Raw genomic sequence first — 13,977 nt, 5'->3', positions numbered from 1 at the left:
AAGTTTAACAGAACTCATTTACATGTTTTGGGAGTTATACGAAAATGGAGTTATTTTTTGAAACACACTAAATCGACCTAGAAGCCAGACTTGTCAATTTTGGTAACATTTTGTCAGCTCTACGGAAAAGCTAGACAGATAGAATGCAAACTAGCAGTCCAAACTGTTCAAGGGGTCATGTCAGCTCTTTAAGGTTGAAGCCTCCGAAACCAACAGGAACCATGAAATAACTTTTGGAAACATGGAATAACCCCCAACCTTGGATACACTTGTGCATGTGGTGCCCTGTATCCCAATGACACCTACTGGCCAATGTTGGCATTTCAAGGGGTAACATCCCTCTCTAGGAAAATACAAGAGGAAACAAACCAAATATATACATTTAGGTTTGAATCCAAAAGCACCTAGAGGCATTCTAGCTAGGAGAATCCTGCTGCAGTTATGCTAGTCTATTGAGAACCAGGTGTTTTTCTATCAGTGTTGAGAACGCTTAATCATCCGATCCTGTAGTTTAAAGCCATTTAACGCAACCAAGTCTACACCCCCATGATATAGTGCCCCCGGGGGCTTGACTCAAGTGAAAGACGATCCACATAAGCTGTGTCTTTAATGTCATTGGCGACTTTTACAGTTCAGTTCACTTTCTGACTTGTACTATTTACCTTCACTGTGTTGAAAAACTGAAGCCTAATACAGATTCATGTTCAGTCAAAGATTCCCCTCACTTACCACACTCCCTTCACCCCAGGGAAGACATAAACACAACATTTGCTGAATCTAGCGGAAGGACATCGTTTCTAGGTGTGAGCTAAGTATTCAATTTTATCTATTTCAGCCGAGACTATTTGACCTTTAAGGTGTTCACTGTTGTTCACAGAGAGTGAAGCTGGAGGAACTCTGATTCTAGGAGGGGCTTGCTCTTCTCGTAATGGCTTCATTGCAGCTCAGGTACTGATCCTTCAAAATGGATGCCTGAGTGGAGGGGAGGCAAGGGCAAGTGCTCACTAGCTAGGCCCAAACCTGGGAAAAGGCTTACCTGGGCTTGTTGAATTTTGGTCTGAATGGCTTGGGAATGCCCCTTGGGACGTGTGGATTCTCACGACCTCTTCCAAGAACAGGAGCGTTTTGATCATCTCTGCCATTTCTTCTCCTTCAGACGTCAGGGACCTTGGACCCGTTATTGGAGAAGAGAATTGAGGAACTTCCTCAAGTCCACGTTGGCACTCCGTATGTTTCTGCCTGTATCAGTGAGTTTCAATATGTCTCATGAATGTCTTTTGAGCCTGGTATCCTCTACAGCTGTCTCCACGCCAGTATTCTCCATTGTAGCAGAACATCTCTCATCCATGTGTTCGCATCTCTCCTCAATCCGTGCAGCCAGCTTACCGGCCAGCTTCTCTTCGTGTCTCCCCTAAAGTCGACTTCACCAGGACTGGGCAAGTCTGAAAGTACCTCGGAGCCTGACCAGTAAGCTGATGACAGGCAGATCTTCCACTGTCTGCCCTTTCAGGTTCTGGAAACTGACCTGTGACCTCAGGTCTTTGGGCAGCAGCAGTATCTCGAACTTACACATCTTCCCGGACCAAAGACCTAAGCCAAGCTCCACAGAGGTCGGCAGCCCCTCCATCACACTGATCCACCCACAGAACTCTGCCCGGTTACCTAGGATCCAACAGCCACAACAAGCCTCGCGGTAAACACCAACATTCCACCTGGAATCCAACCGCTAACTGCCATCCCCAATGGCTGCTGCATCTTGTCAGTGTTGGGGGAGGGGCTGCATCCGACGAGAGGTTCCTAAGGTAAATGTGATTCTACCCACTAGCGTCCCATGGGCCTTTCTTCTTCCCTCTTTCCTTTTGTTCAGAGCTCTATGCACCGTACCAATGGAGGGAAGTGTGTCCCTTTTCAGTTGATGGTTTCACACGTCTTTAAACTTTCTAACAGTTCACAGTACACAGGGACCCACTAAAGGAGACTTATGTTCCTATAATATCCGTACACCCGGAATACATATGCGTCGCCTGATTTCTGCTGAAACACCCACACTCTCAGGACATGGATCCATTGGATTCATGGGGGCTGAAATTCCAAGAAATGAAACCAACCCCAATGTGCACTTTGCTGTCGGACTCTTTTGCACTTAGTACACTTTGGCAGAGCTACTTGCCTTTGTTATAGGCTTCTTACATTTCTTCTCTACGTAGCCTAGAATATGGCATTCCTTCATCCTGTTGGAAGACATACAAGTCTACATCACGGACTAGGAATCCATTTGATTCCAAATCGGCATTAGTGTTAGGTCACGATATGCTCTTATGAATCAAAATGTACGAATATGAATGCACGCTTCTGATTTCCGAATACAAGTGTGCTGAGTACATGCAAGCCACGATACTGGGTCGATGCGTTCTGAATGACCCTTGACCTCACCTTGAGTATTTTCTTTTGAATAATCATGGTTCCCTTTGTATATGTCAGCCAACCATACCATTTTGGTGCTTGTTTGTTGGTTTGATTCTTTGTTGGTCTTCTTCTCGCTTGTTTTGCAAACACGTCAGGCCATGCATCTCTCCTTTCGCTTCAAACAGAGTCAAATAAGCTGATTCACTTAAGAGAGTGCTTCCAATCACCTATGATTTCCTGCTTCCCTCTCCCATCTTTAGGGTTTTGATGTCCTCCTTAAGTTCTTCTTCTTTCTTCTCTGCCACACATGCTCTTCTTGCATTTCCAATAATGGTTTCTTCTTTCCATTCCATCTTGCTGCTTTTCTATTCAGGGGAGTTTTCTCAACCTTTCTTTTAGAAAAACTTTTGAACTGCTGAATTCTTTTAAGATTTGCCGGTCTGTAGAATTCTCTAGCTCTGCCGTTATTTGAAATGGTGTTCATGTGGCATAGGCTACCCTAGGTGGCAGCATTTGGCCATTCAGGATATGGTCTGTGTCCTGGCACTCCTCCCTGTCCTGCAATATTGCTGCCGAGATATCAGCTGAAACCCCTCTGGAGGTTTCCTTGTGACTATGTTGTTTCCTCCAGGTGCATTTTAAATCACTCGGATATTCGTGAACTTTGTTGATTTGAATCATACAGCTGCTGGTAGGTCTATTGGGATTCCACCTCCTTCGGATGCTGTGTAATTCCTGAATTCGCATAGATGATTCTTTCTTGGCTTTCAGCAAGTTTCAGTCTGATTTTTCTACAGATAAATTTTCAGACACTTTTTGTTTCTTTATCTCTTGCTTTTCCATCTGGGACTCATGATTTCTATTCTTTCATGCCCTGTCTTAACCCAGGGTTCAACTGCAATGTTTTCATTTGTTTGCACTTGCTTTCCTATGTCTGCTTCTGACCGAGGTTTTTCTCTTCCCCTGTCTTCACAGTCATTCACGCGTCCCTCTGCATTATCTAGTCTGCTAAGGACTGAATTTTAGCCCTGATATTATCACAACCATTGAGTTTCCTGATATTTTTGGCTCGTGTTGAGACTTTCTCTTCCCCTTTTCTGGTATTCTGCCTTTTGTGATTCTGAGACACTGGTGTTCTTCAGTGTTTTCCTGACCTTCATTTTCAACACTTGTTCTGGATAGCGTTTTGCAGACTAGTTGTTTGAAAGCTTATCTTTTGCGCCTTCAATATCTTTGGAACTGAAAATGGTACTTCCTGTTTCTTTTACTGTTCTTCTTCATCTCTACTGGTCAGGTAATATCAGGTATCTAATGTAGACTTCTAGGGCTTTGTTAATTGAAAATTTTAGACTCTTGTCTCTACGCAATTCCATGGGATTTCTGTGAGGACAATTTCTCCTAGGCATTGATGCCATAACCTGTACCTGTGTGTGTTGTTTGGTATATCTCCAATTGCTGGTGTTGCATTAGTTGTGATGAACAACCCATTCTACTTCGATTAGCATAACTTCATTTTGATTATACTTATCTCACACTTCTGAAAGTGCACAGGACACTTCCTCTTGTGGAAATGAAGCTTCTAAAAGTTCTCAGCTCTGCATTCTTCTCTATGTCATTTTGGAGTGTTTCCAAAACAGCAAACTGAGAGTGCTCTTCTGCTTTTTATTGCCACGGGAATGTCCCAATGAAATGAGTTCTTTCCAGAGCTTCTCTGTCTACAGAAACACCAGTGGAAGCATATCTATGGATGTCACATATCAGGGCCTGCTGGAATGATCCCGCAGACCTTCCTTGTTGTCCTAGGTGCCGTACCGTGCCGGTGCCATCCAAAATGTAGCATCCGCTTTTGGGAGATAGTGCTGAAGGGAATGCTTCCTCTTCTCGCGCTGTGGACTTGGACCACTCTTCCTTGTCCTCTCATCCTTGTGGCACGGGTGCACGAAGGCAACCACAGAGTTGTTGCGCATCCTGTGACTCAAACCAAACCATAATCCCAGCCCAGGTTATGAATGTAGCATATCCTAAGGCTTTTCATTCTGATTTCAAATTCAAGGCCCCCTGGATCCCTCAGACCAGATGCACGATATCTCTGATTCAGCCCCACACGTGCTCTATTGGCAAAATTCCCAATTGGTCCCTGGTCCTGCAGATGTACTGGGTGTGGCCATGGGACATATCGATAATCGCAACCGCGCGACCAGTGTGGTTGATTTATTATTGGTACACAGTTCGGTTTGCTCTCTTGATTCGACCCACCACATCCCACAACGCACTCCAGATCCCTGAGACTCAGCGTGTGCCATCATCCGTAGCTCTATGCCTCACTGACCATTGCCTCTGCTACCTCAAATTTGGCAGCTTGGATCTTGGTCTCAGAATTAACTGTGGGGATATTTTGCGCTGGTTTCTTTGAGTTCTCTCAGCCAAGCATCTGCTGTGCACTCTTGTAAATCTCAGCACATCACCTTCAAACCCATGTCTCCTGTCCGCTTGAGAGTGTGCGTCCAAGTTAAACAGAGTTTCACCCTTGTTGCTCCATCACCAGGGGTCCGAACCTGCACTGGTTTCCATTCCCTGCTTTGCATTCTCCTGCTTCCAGGTGTCCTGAGGCCTCATCCTGTCTTTGGGAGTAACAGACCTCTCTTCGGCCAGTGTCCTATGCTAAGGGCTGGGTGAGTGGATGTTTCCATTGCTCTGTACATGGGAGCGAGTGAGTGCAGGTTGCACTTCTTCTCTGCCAACTGGGCATCGATGAATCAACACTATCCAGATACATTTCACAGAAATGTGATATTTGCTTAGCTCTTTGTTTCTATACAGCCGTGGTGGGAGGGATTGTCCGAAGACAACTATTTTGACATTGTGTTGATATCCCATTTGCAGTCTTTAAGAATTTTAATAGAACTCATTTTCATGTTTTGGGAGTTATACGAAAATGGAGTTATTTTTTGAAACACACTAAATCGACCTAGAAGCCAGACTTGTCAATTTTGGTAACATTTTGTCAGCTCTACGGAAAAGCTAGACAGATAGAATGCAAACTAGCAGTCCAAACTGTTCAAGGGGTCATGTCAGCTCTTTAAGGTTGAAGCCTCCGAAACCAACAGGAACCATGAAATAACTTTTGGAAACATGGAATAACCCCCAACCTTTGATACACTTGTGCATGTGGTGCCCTGTATCCCAATGACACCTACTGGCCAATGTTGGCATTTCAAGGGGTAACATCCCTCTCTAGGAAAATACAAGAGGAAACAAACCAAATATATACATTTAGGTTTGAATCCAAAAGCACCTAGAGGCATTCTAGCTAGGAGAATCCTGCTGCAGTTATGCTAGTCTATTGAGAACCAGGTGTTTTTCTATCAGTGTTGAGAACGCTTAATCATCCGATCCTGTAGTTTAAAGCCATTTAACGCAACCAAGTCTGCACCCCCATGATATAGTGCCCCCGGGGGCTTGACTCAAGTGATAGACGATCCACATAAGCTGTGTCTTTAATGTCATTGGCGACTTTTACAGTTCAGTTCACTTTCTGACTTGTACTATTTACCTTCACTGTCTTGAAAAACTGAAGCCTAATACAGATTCATGTTCAGTCAAAGATTCCCCTCACTTACCACACTCCCTTCACCCCAGGGAAGACATAAACACAACATTTGCTGAATCTAGCGGAAGGACATCGTTTCTAGGTGTGAGCTAAGTATTCAATTTTATCTATTTCAGCCGAGACTATTTGACCTTTAAGGTGTTCACTGTTGTTCACAGAGAGTGAAGCTGGAGGAACTCTGATTCTAGGAGGGGCTTGCTCTTCTCGTAATGGCTTCATTGCAGCTCAGGTACTGATCCTTCAAAATGGATGCCTGAGTGGAGGGGAGGCAAGGGCAAGTGCTCACTAGCTAGGCCCAAACCTGGGAAAAGGCTTACCTGGGCTTGTTGAATTTTGGTCTGAATGGCTTGGGAATGCCCCTTGGGACGTGTGGATTCTCACGACCTCTTCCAAGAACAGGAGCGTTTTGATCATCTCTGCCATTTCTTCTCCTTCAGACGTCAGGGACCTTGGACCCGTTATTGGAGAAGAGAATTGAGGAACTTCCTCAAGTCCACGTTGGCACTCCGTATGTTTCTGCCTGTATCAGTGAGTTTCAATATGTCTCATGAATGTCTTTTGAGCCTGGTATCCTCTACAGCTGTCTCCACGCCAGTATTCTCCATTGTAGCAGAACATCTCTCATCCATGTGTTCGCATCTCTCCTCAATCCGTGCAGCCAGCTTACCGGCCAGCTTCTCTTCGTGTCTCCCCTAAAGTCGACTTCACCAGGACTGGGCAAGTCTGAAAGTACCTCGGAGCCTGACCAGTAAGCTGATGACAGGCAGATCTTCCACTGTCTGCCCTTTCAGGTTCTGGAAACTGACCTGTGACCTCAGGTCTTTGGGCAGCAGCAGTATCTCGAACTTACACAGCTTCCCGGACCAAAGACCTAAGCCAAGCTCCACAGAGGGCGGCAGCCCCTCCATCACACTGATCCACCCACAGAACTCTGCCCGGTTACCTAGGATCCAACAGCCACAACAAGCCTCGCGGTAAACACCAACATTCCACCTGGAATCCAACCGCTAACTGCCATCCCCAATGGCTGCTGCATCTTGTCAGTGTTGGGGGAGGGGCTGCATCCGACGAGAGGTTCCTAAGGTAAATGTGATTCTACCCACTAGCGTCCCATGGGCCTTTCTTCTTCCCTCTTTCCTTTTGTTCAGAGCTCTATGCACCGTACCAATGGAGGGAAGTGTGTCCCTTTTCAGTTGATGGTTTCACACGTCTTTAAACTTTCTAACAGTTCACAGTACACAGGGACCCACTAAAGGAGACTTATGTTCCTATAATATCCGTACACCCGGAATACATATGCGTCGCCTGATTTCTGCTGAAACACCCACACTCTCAGGACATGGATCCATTGGATTCATGGGGGCTGAAATTCCAAGAAATGAAACCAACCCCAATGTGCACTTTGCTGTCGGTCTCTTTTGCACTTAGTACACTTTGGCAGAGCTACTTGCCTTTGTTATAGGCTTCTTACATTTCTTCTCTACGTAGCCTAGAATATGGCATTCCTTCATCCTGTTGGAAGACATACAAGTCTACATCACGGACTAGGAATCCATTTGATTCCAAATCGGCATTAGTGTTAGGTCACGATATGCTCTTATGAATCAAAATGTACGAATATGAATGCACGCTTCTGATTTCCGAATACAAGTGTGCTGAGTACATGCAAGCCACGATACTGGGTCGATGCGTTCTGAATGACCCTTGACCTCACCTTGAGTATTTTCTTTTGAATAATCATGGTTCCCTTTGTATATGTCAGCCAACCATACCATTTTGGTGCTTGTTTGTTGGTTTGATTCTTTGTTGGTCTTCTTCTCGCTTGTTTTGCAAACACGTCAGGCCATGCATCTCTCCTTTCGCTTCAAACAGAGTCAAATAAGCTGATTCACTTAAGAGAGTGCTTCCAATCACCTATGATTTCCTGCTTCCCTCTCCCATCTTTAGGGTTTTGATGTCCTCCTTAAGTTCTTCTTCTTTCTTCTCTGCCACACATGCTCTTCTTGCATTTCCAATAATGGTTTCTTCTTTCCATTCCATCTTGCTGCTTTTCTATTCAGGGGAGTTTTCTCAACCTTTCTTTTAGAAAAACTTTTGAACTGCTGAATTCTTTTAAGATTTGCCGGTCTGTAGAATTCTCTAGCTCTGCCGTTATTTGAAATGGTGTTCATGTGGCATAGGCTACCCTAGGTGGCAGCATTTGGCCATTCAGGATATGGTCTGTGTCCTGGCACTCCTCCCTGTCCTGCAATATTGCTGCCGAGATATCAGCTGAAACCCCTCTGGAGGTTTCCTTGTGACTATGTTGTTTCCTCCAGGTGCATTTTAAATCACTCGGATATTCGTGAACTTTGTTGATTTGAATCATACAGCTGCTGGTAGGTCTATTGGGATTCCACCTCCTTCGGATGCTGTGTAATTCCTGAATTCGCATAGATGATTCTTTCTTGGCTTTCAGCAAGTTTCAGTCTGATTTTTCTACAGATAAATTTTCAGACACTTTTTGTTTCTTTATCTCTTGCTTTTCCATCTGGGACTCATGATTTCTATTCTTTCATGCCCTGTCTTAACCCAGGGTTCAACTGCAATGTTTTCATTTGTTTGCACTTGCTTTCCTATGTCTGCTTCTGACCGAGGTTTTTCTCTTCCCCTGTCTTCACAGTCATTCACGCGTCCCTCTGCATTATCTAGTCTGCTAAGGACTGAATTTTAGCCCTGATATTATCACAACCATTGAGTTTCCTGATATTTTTGGCTCGTGTTGAGACTTTCTCTTCCCCTTTTCTGGTATTCTGCCTTTTGTGATTCTGAGACACTGGTGTTCTTCAGTGTTTTCCTGACCTTCATTTTCAACACTTGTTCTGGATAGCGTTTTGCAGACTAGTTGTTTGAAAGCTTATCTTTTGCGCCTTCAATATCTTTGGAACTGAAAATGGTACTTCCTGTTTCTTTTACTGTTCTTCTTCATCTCTACTGGTCAGGTAATATCAGGTATCTAATGTAGACTTCTAGGGCTTTGTTAATTGAAAAATTTAGACTCTTGTCTCTACGCAATTCCATGGGATTTCTGTGAGGACAATTTCTCCTAGGCATTGATGCCATAACCTGTACCTGTGTGTGTTGTTTGGTATATCTCCAATTGCTGGTGTTGCATTAGTTGTGATGAACAACCCATACTACTTCGATTAGCATAACTTCATTTTGATTATACTTATCTCACACTTCTGAAAGTGCACAGGACACTTCCTCTTGTGGAAATGAAGCTTCTAAAAGTTCTCAGCTCTGCATTCTTCTCTATGTCATTTTGGAGTGTTTCCAAAACAGCAAACTGAGAGTGCTCTTCTGCTTTTTATTGCCACGGGAATGTCCCAATGAAATCAGTTCTTTCCAGAGCTTCTCTGTCTACAGAAACACCTGTGGAAGCATATCTATGGATGTCACATATCAGGGCCTGCTGGAATGATCCCGCAGACCTTCCTTGTTGTCCTAGGTGCCGTACCGTGCCGGTGCCATCCAAAATGTAGCATCCGCTTTTGGGAGATAGTGCTGAAATGAATGCTTCCTCTTCTCGCGCTGTGGACTTGGACCACTCTCCCTTGTCCTCTCATCCTTGTGGCACGGGTGCACGAAGGCAACCACAGAGTTGTTGCGCATCCTGTGACTCAAACCAAACCATAATCCCAGCCCAGGTTATGAATGTAGCATATCCTAAGGCTTTTCATTCTGATTTCAAATTCAAGGCCCCCTGGATCCCTCAGACCAGATGCACGATATCTCTGATTCAGCCCCACGCGTGCTCTATTGGCAAAATTCCCAATTGGTCCCTGGTCCTGCAGATGTACTGGGTGTGGCCATGGGACATATCGGTAATCGCAACCGCGCGACCAGTGTGGTTGATTTATTATTGGTACACAGTTCGGTTTGCTCTCTTGATTCGACCCACCACATCCCACAACGCACTCCAGATCCCTGAGACTCAGCGTGTGCCATCATCCGTAGCTCTATGCCTCACTGACCATTGCCTCTGCTACCTCAAATTTGGCAGCTGGGATCTTGGTCTCAGAATTAACTGTGGGGATATTTTGCGCTGGTTTCTTTGAGTTCTCTCAGCCAAGCATCTGCTGTGCACTCTTGTAAATCTCAGCACATCACCTTCAAACCCATGTCTCCTGTCCGCTTGAGAGTGTGCGTCCAAGTTAAACAGAGTTTCACCCTTGTTGCTCCATCACCAGGGGTCCGAACCTGCACTGGTTTCCATTCCCTGCTTTGCATTCTCCTGCTTCCAGGTGTCCTGAGGCCTCATCCTGTCTTTGGGAGTAACAGACCTCTCTTCGGCCAGTGTCCTATGCTAAGGGCTGAGTGAGTGGATGTTTCCATTGCTCTGTACATGGGAGCGAGTGAGTGCAGGTTGCACTTCTTCTCTGCCAACTGGGCATCGATGAATCAACACTATCCAGATACATTTCACAGAAATGTGATATTTGCTTAGCTCTTTGTTTCTATACAGCCGTGGTGGGAGGGATTGTCCGAAGACAACTATTTTGACATTGTGTTGATATCCCATTTGCAGTCTTTAAGAAGTTTAACAGAACTCATTTACATGTTTTGGGAGTTATACGAAAATGGAGTTATTTTTTGAAACACACTAAATCGACCTAGAAGCCAGACTTGTCAATTTTGGTAACATTTTGTCAGCTCTACGGAAAAGCTAGACAGATAGAATGCAAACTAGCAGTCCAAACTGTTCAAGGGGTCATGTCAGCTCTTTAAGGTTGAAGCCTCCGAAACCAACAGGAACCATGAAATAACTTTTGGAAACATGGAATAACCCCCAACCTTGGATACACTTGTGCATGTGGTGCCCTGTATCCCAATGACACCTACTGGCCAATGTTGGCATTTCAAGGGGTAACATCCCTCTCTAGGAAAATACAAGAGGAAACAAACCAAATATATACATTTAGGTTTGAATCCAAAAGCACCTAGAGGCATTCTAGCTAGGAGAATCCTGCTGCAGTTATGCTAGTCTATTGAGAACCAGGTGTTTTTCTATCAGTGTTGAGAACGCTTAATCATCCGATCCTGTAGTTTAAAGCCATTTAACGCAACCAAGTCTGCACCCCCATGATATAGTGCCCCCGGGGGCTTGACTCAAGTGATAGACGATCCACATAAGCTGTGTCTTTAATGTCATTGGCGACTTTTACAGTTCAGTTCACTTTCTGACTTGTACTATTTACCTTCACTGTCTTGAAAAACTGAAGCCTAATACAGATTCATGTTCAGTCAAAGATTCCCCTCACTTACCACACTCCCTTCACCCCAGGGAAGACATAAACACAACATTTGCTGAATCTAGCGGAAGGACATCGTTTCTAGGTGTGAGCTAAGTATTCAATTTTATCTATTTCAGCCGAGACTATTTGACCTTTAAGGTGTTCACTGTTGTTCACAGAGAGTGAAGCTGGAGGAACTCTGATTCTAGGAGGGGCTTGCTCTTCTCGTAATGGCTTCATTGCAGCTCAGGTACTGATCCTTCAAAATGGATGCCTGAGTGGAGGGGAGGCAAGGGCAAGTGCTCACTAGCTAGGCCCAAACCTGGGAAAAGGCTTACCTGGGCTTGTTGAATTTTGGTCTGAATGGCTTGGGAATGCCCCTTGGGACGTGTGGATTCTCACGACCTCTTCCAAGAACAGGAGCGTTTTGATCATCTCTGCCATTTCTTCTCCTTCAGACGTCAGGGACCTTGGACCCGTTATTGGAGAAGAGAATTGAGGAACTTCCTCAAGTCCACGTTGGCACTCCGTATGTTTCTGCCTGTATCAGTGAGTTTCAATATGTCTCATGAATGTCTTTTGAGCCTGGTATCCTCTACAGCTGTCTCCACGCCAGTATTCTCCATTGTAGCAGAACATCTCTCATCCATGTGTTCGCATCTCTCCTCAATCCGTGCAGCCAGCTTACCGGCCAGCTTCTCTTCGTGTCTCCCCTAAAGTCGACTTCACCAGGACTGGGCAAGTCTGAAAGTACCTCGGAGCCTGACCAGTAAGCTGATGACAGGCAGATCTTCCACTGTCTGCCCTTTCAGGTTCTGGAAACTGACCTGTGACCTCAGGTCTTTGGGCAGCAGCAGTATCTCGAACTTACACATCTTCCCGGACCAAAGACCTAAGCCAAGCTCCACAGAGGGCGGCAGCCCCTCCATCACACTGATCCACCCACAGAACTCTGCCCGGTTACCTAGGATCCAACAGCCACAACAAGCCTCGTCGTACACACCAACATTCCACCTGGAATCCAACTGCTAACTGCCATCCCCAATGGCTGCTGCATCTTGTCAGTGTTGGGGGAGGGGCTGCATCCGACGAGAGGTTCCTAAGGTAAATGTGATTCTACCCACTAGCATCCCATGGGCCTTTCTTCTTCCCTCTTTCCTTTTGTTCAGAGCTCTATGCACCGTACCAATGGAGGGAAGTGTGTCCCTTTTCAGTTGATGGTTTCACACGTCTTTAAACTTTCTAACAGTTCACAGTACACAGGGACCCACTAAAGGAGACTTATGTTCCTATAATATCCGTACACCCGGAATACATATGCGTCGCCTGATTTCTGCTGAAACACCCACACTCTCAGGACATGGATCCATTGGATTCATGGGGGCTGAAATTCCAAGAAATGAAACCAACCCCAATGTGCACTTTGCTGTCGGTCTCTTTTGCACTTAGTACACTTTGGCAGAGCTACTTGCCTTTGTTATAGGCTTCTTACATTTCTTCTCTACGTAGCCTAGAATATGGCATTCCTTCATCCTGTTGGAAGACATACAAGTCTACATCACGGACTAGGAATCCATTTGATTCCAAATCGGCATTAGTGTTAGGTCACGATATGCTCTTATGAATCAAAATGTACGAATATGAATGCACGCTTCTGATTTCCGAATACAAGTGTGCTGAGTACATGCAAGCCACGATACTGGGTCGATGCGTTCTGAATGACCCTTGACCTCACCTTGAGTATTTTCTTTTGAATAATCATGGTTCCCTTTGTATATGTCAGCCAACCATACCATTTTGGTGCTTGTTTGTTGGTTTGATTCTTTGTTGGTCTTCTTCTCGCTTGTTTTGCAAACACGTCAGGCCATGCATCTCTCCTTTCGCTTCAAACAGAGTCAAATAAGCTGATTCACTTAAGAGAGTGCTTCCAATCACCTATGATTTCCTGCTTCCCTCTCCCATCTTTAGGGTTTTGATGTCCTCCTTAAGTTCTTCTTCTTTCTTCTCTGCCACACATGCTCTTCTTGCATTTCCAATAATGGTTTCTTCTTTCCATTCCATCTTGCTGCTTTTCTATTCAGGGGAGTTTTCTCAACCTTTCTTTTAGAAAAACTTTTGAACTGCTGAATTCTTTTAAGATTTGCCGGTCTGTAGAATTCTCTAGCTCTGCCGTTATTTGAAATGGTGTTCATGTGGCATAGGCTACCCTAGGTGGCAGCATTTGGCCATTCAGGATATGGTCTGTGTCCTGGCACTCCTCCCTGTCCTGCAATATTGCTGCCGAGATATCAGCTGAAACCCCTCTGGAGGTTTCCTTGTGACTATGTTGTTTCCTCCAGGTGCATTTTAAATCACTCGGATATTCGTGAACTTTGTTGATTTGAATCATACAGCTGCTGGTAGGTCTATTGGGATTCCACCTCCTTCGGATGCTGTGTAATTCCTGAATTCGCATAGATGATTCTTTCTTGGCTTTCAGCAAGTTTCAGTCTGATTTTTCTACAGATAAATTTTCAGACACTTTTTGTTTCTTTATCTCTTGCTTTTCCATCTGGGACTCATGATTTCTATTCTTTCATGCCCTGTCTTAACCCAGGGTTCAACTGCAATGTTTTCATTTGTTGGCACTTGCTTTCCTATGTCTGCTTCTGACCGAGGTTTTTCTCTTCCCCTGTCTTCACAGTC

General features: G+C 44.9%; 2 long non-coding RNA genes across 2 annotated transcripts; both read left to right on the top strand.

Annotated features, from left to right (window-relative positions):
* The first annotated feature begins 1,643 nt into the window (after positions 1-1,643).
* On the top strand, positions 1,644-6,901 carry LOC140692774 (uncharacterized). Its single transcript, XR_012068345.1, has 4 exons — positions 1,644-1,802; positions 6,175-6,245; positions 6,454-6,524; positions 6,675-6,901. It is a non-coding gene; the product is annotated as an uncharacterized lncRNA (long non-coding RNA).
* Positions 6,902-6,926: 25 nt separating this feature from the next.
* Positions 6,927-12,141, top strand: LOC140692776 (uncharacterized). The gene is made up of 4 exons (XR_012068347.1): positions 6,927-7,099; positions 11,472-11,542; positions 11,751-11,841; positions 11,924-12,141. It is a non-coding gene; the product is annotated as an uncharacterized lncRNA (long non-coding RNA).
* Positions 12,142-13,977: the final 1,836 nt, after the last annotated feature.

The sequence above is a fragment of the Vicugna pacos genome, unplaced genomic scaffold, assembly GCF_048564905.1.
Source record: "Vicugna pacos unplaced genomic scaffold, VicPac4 scaffold_17, whole genome shotgun sequence".
In the NCBI taxonomy this organism is placed as follows: Eukaryota; Metazoa; Chordata; class Mammalia; order Artiodactyla; family Camelidae; genus Vicugna; species Vicugna pacos.
Note: the sequence above shows the minus strand (reverse complement) of the source record. Positions and strands in the feature narration are given on the sequence as shown.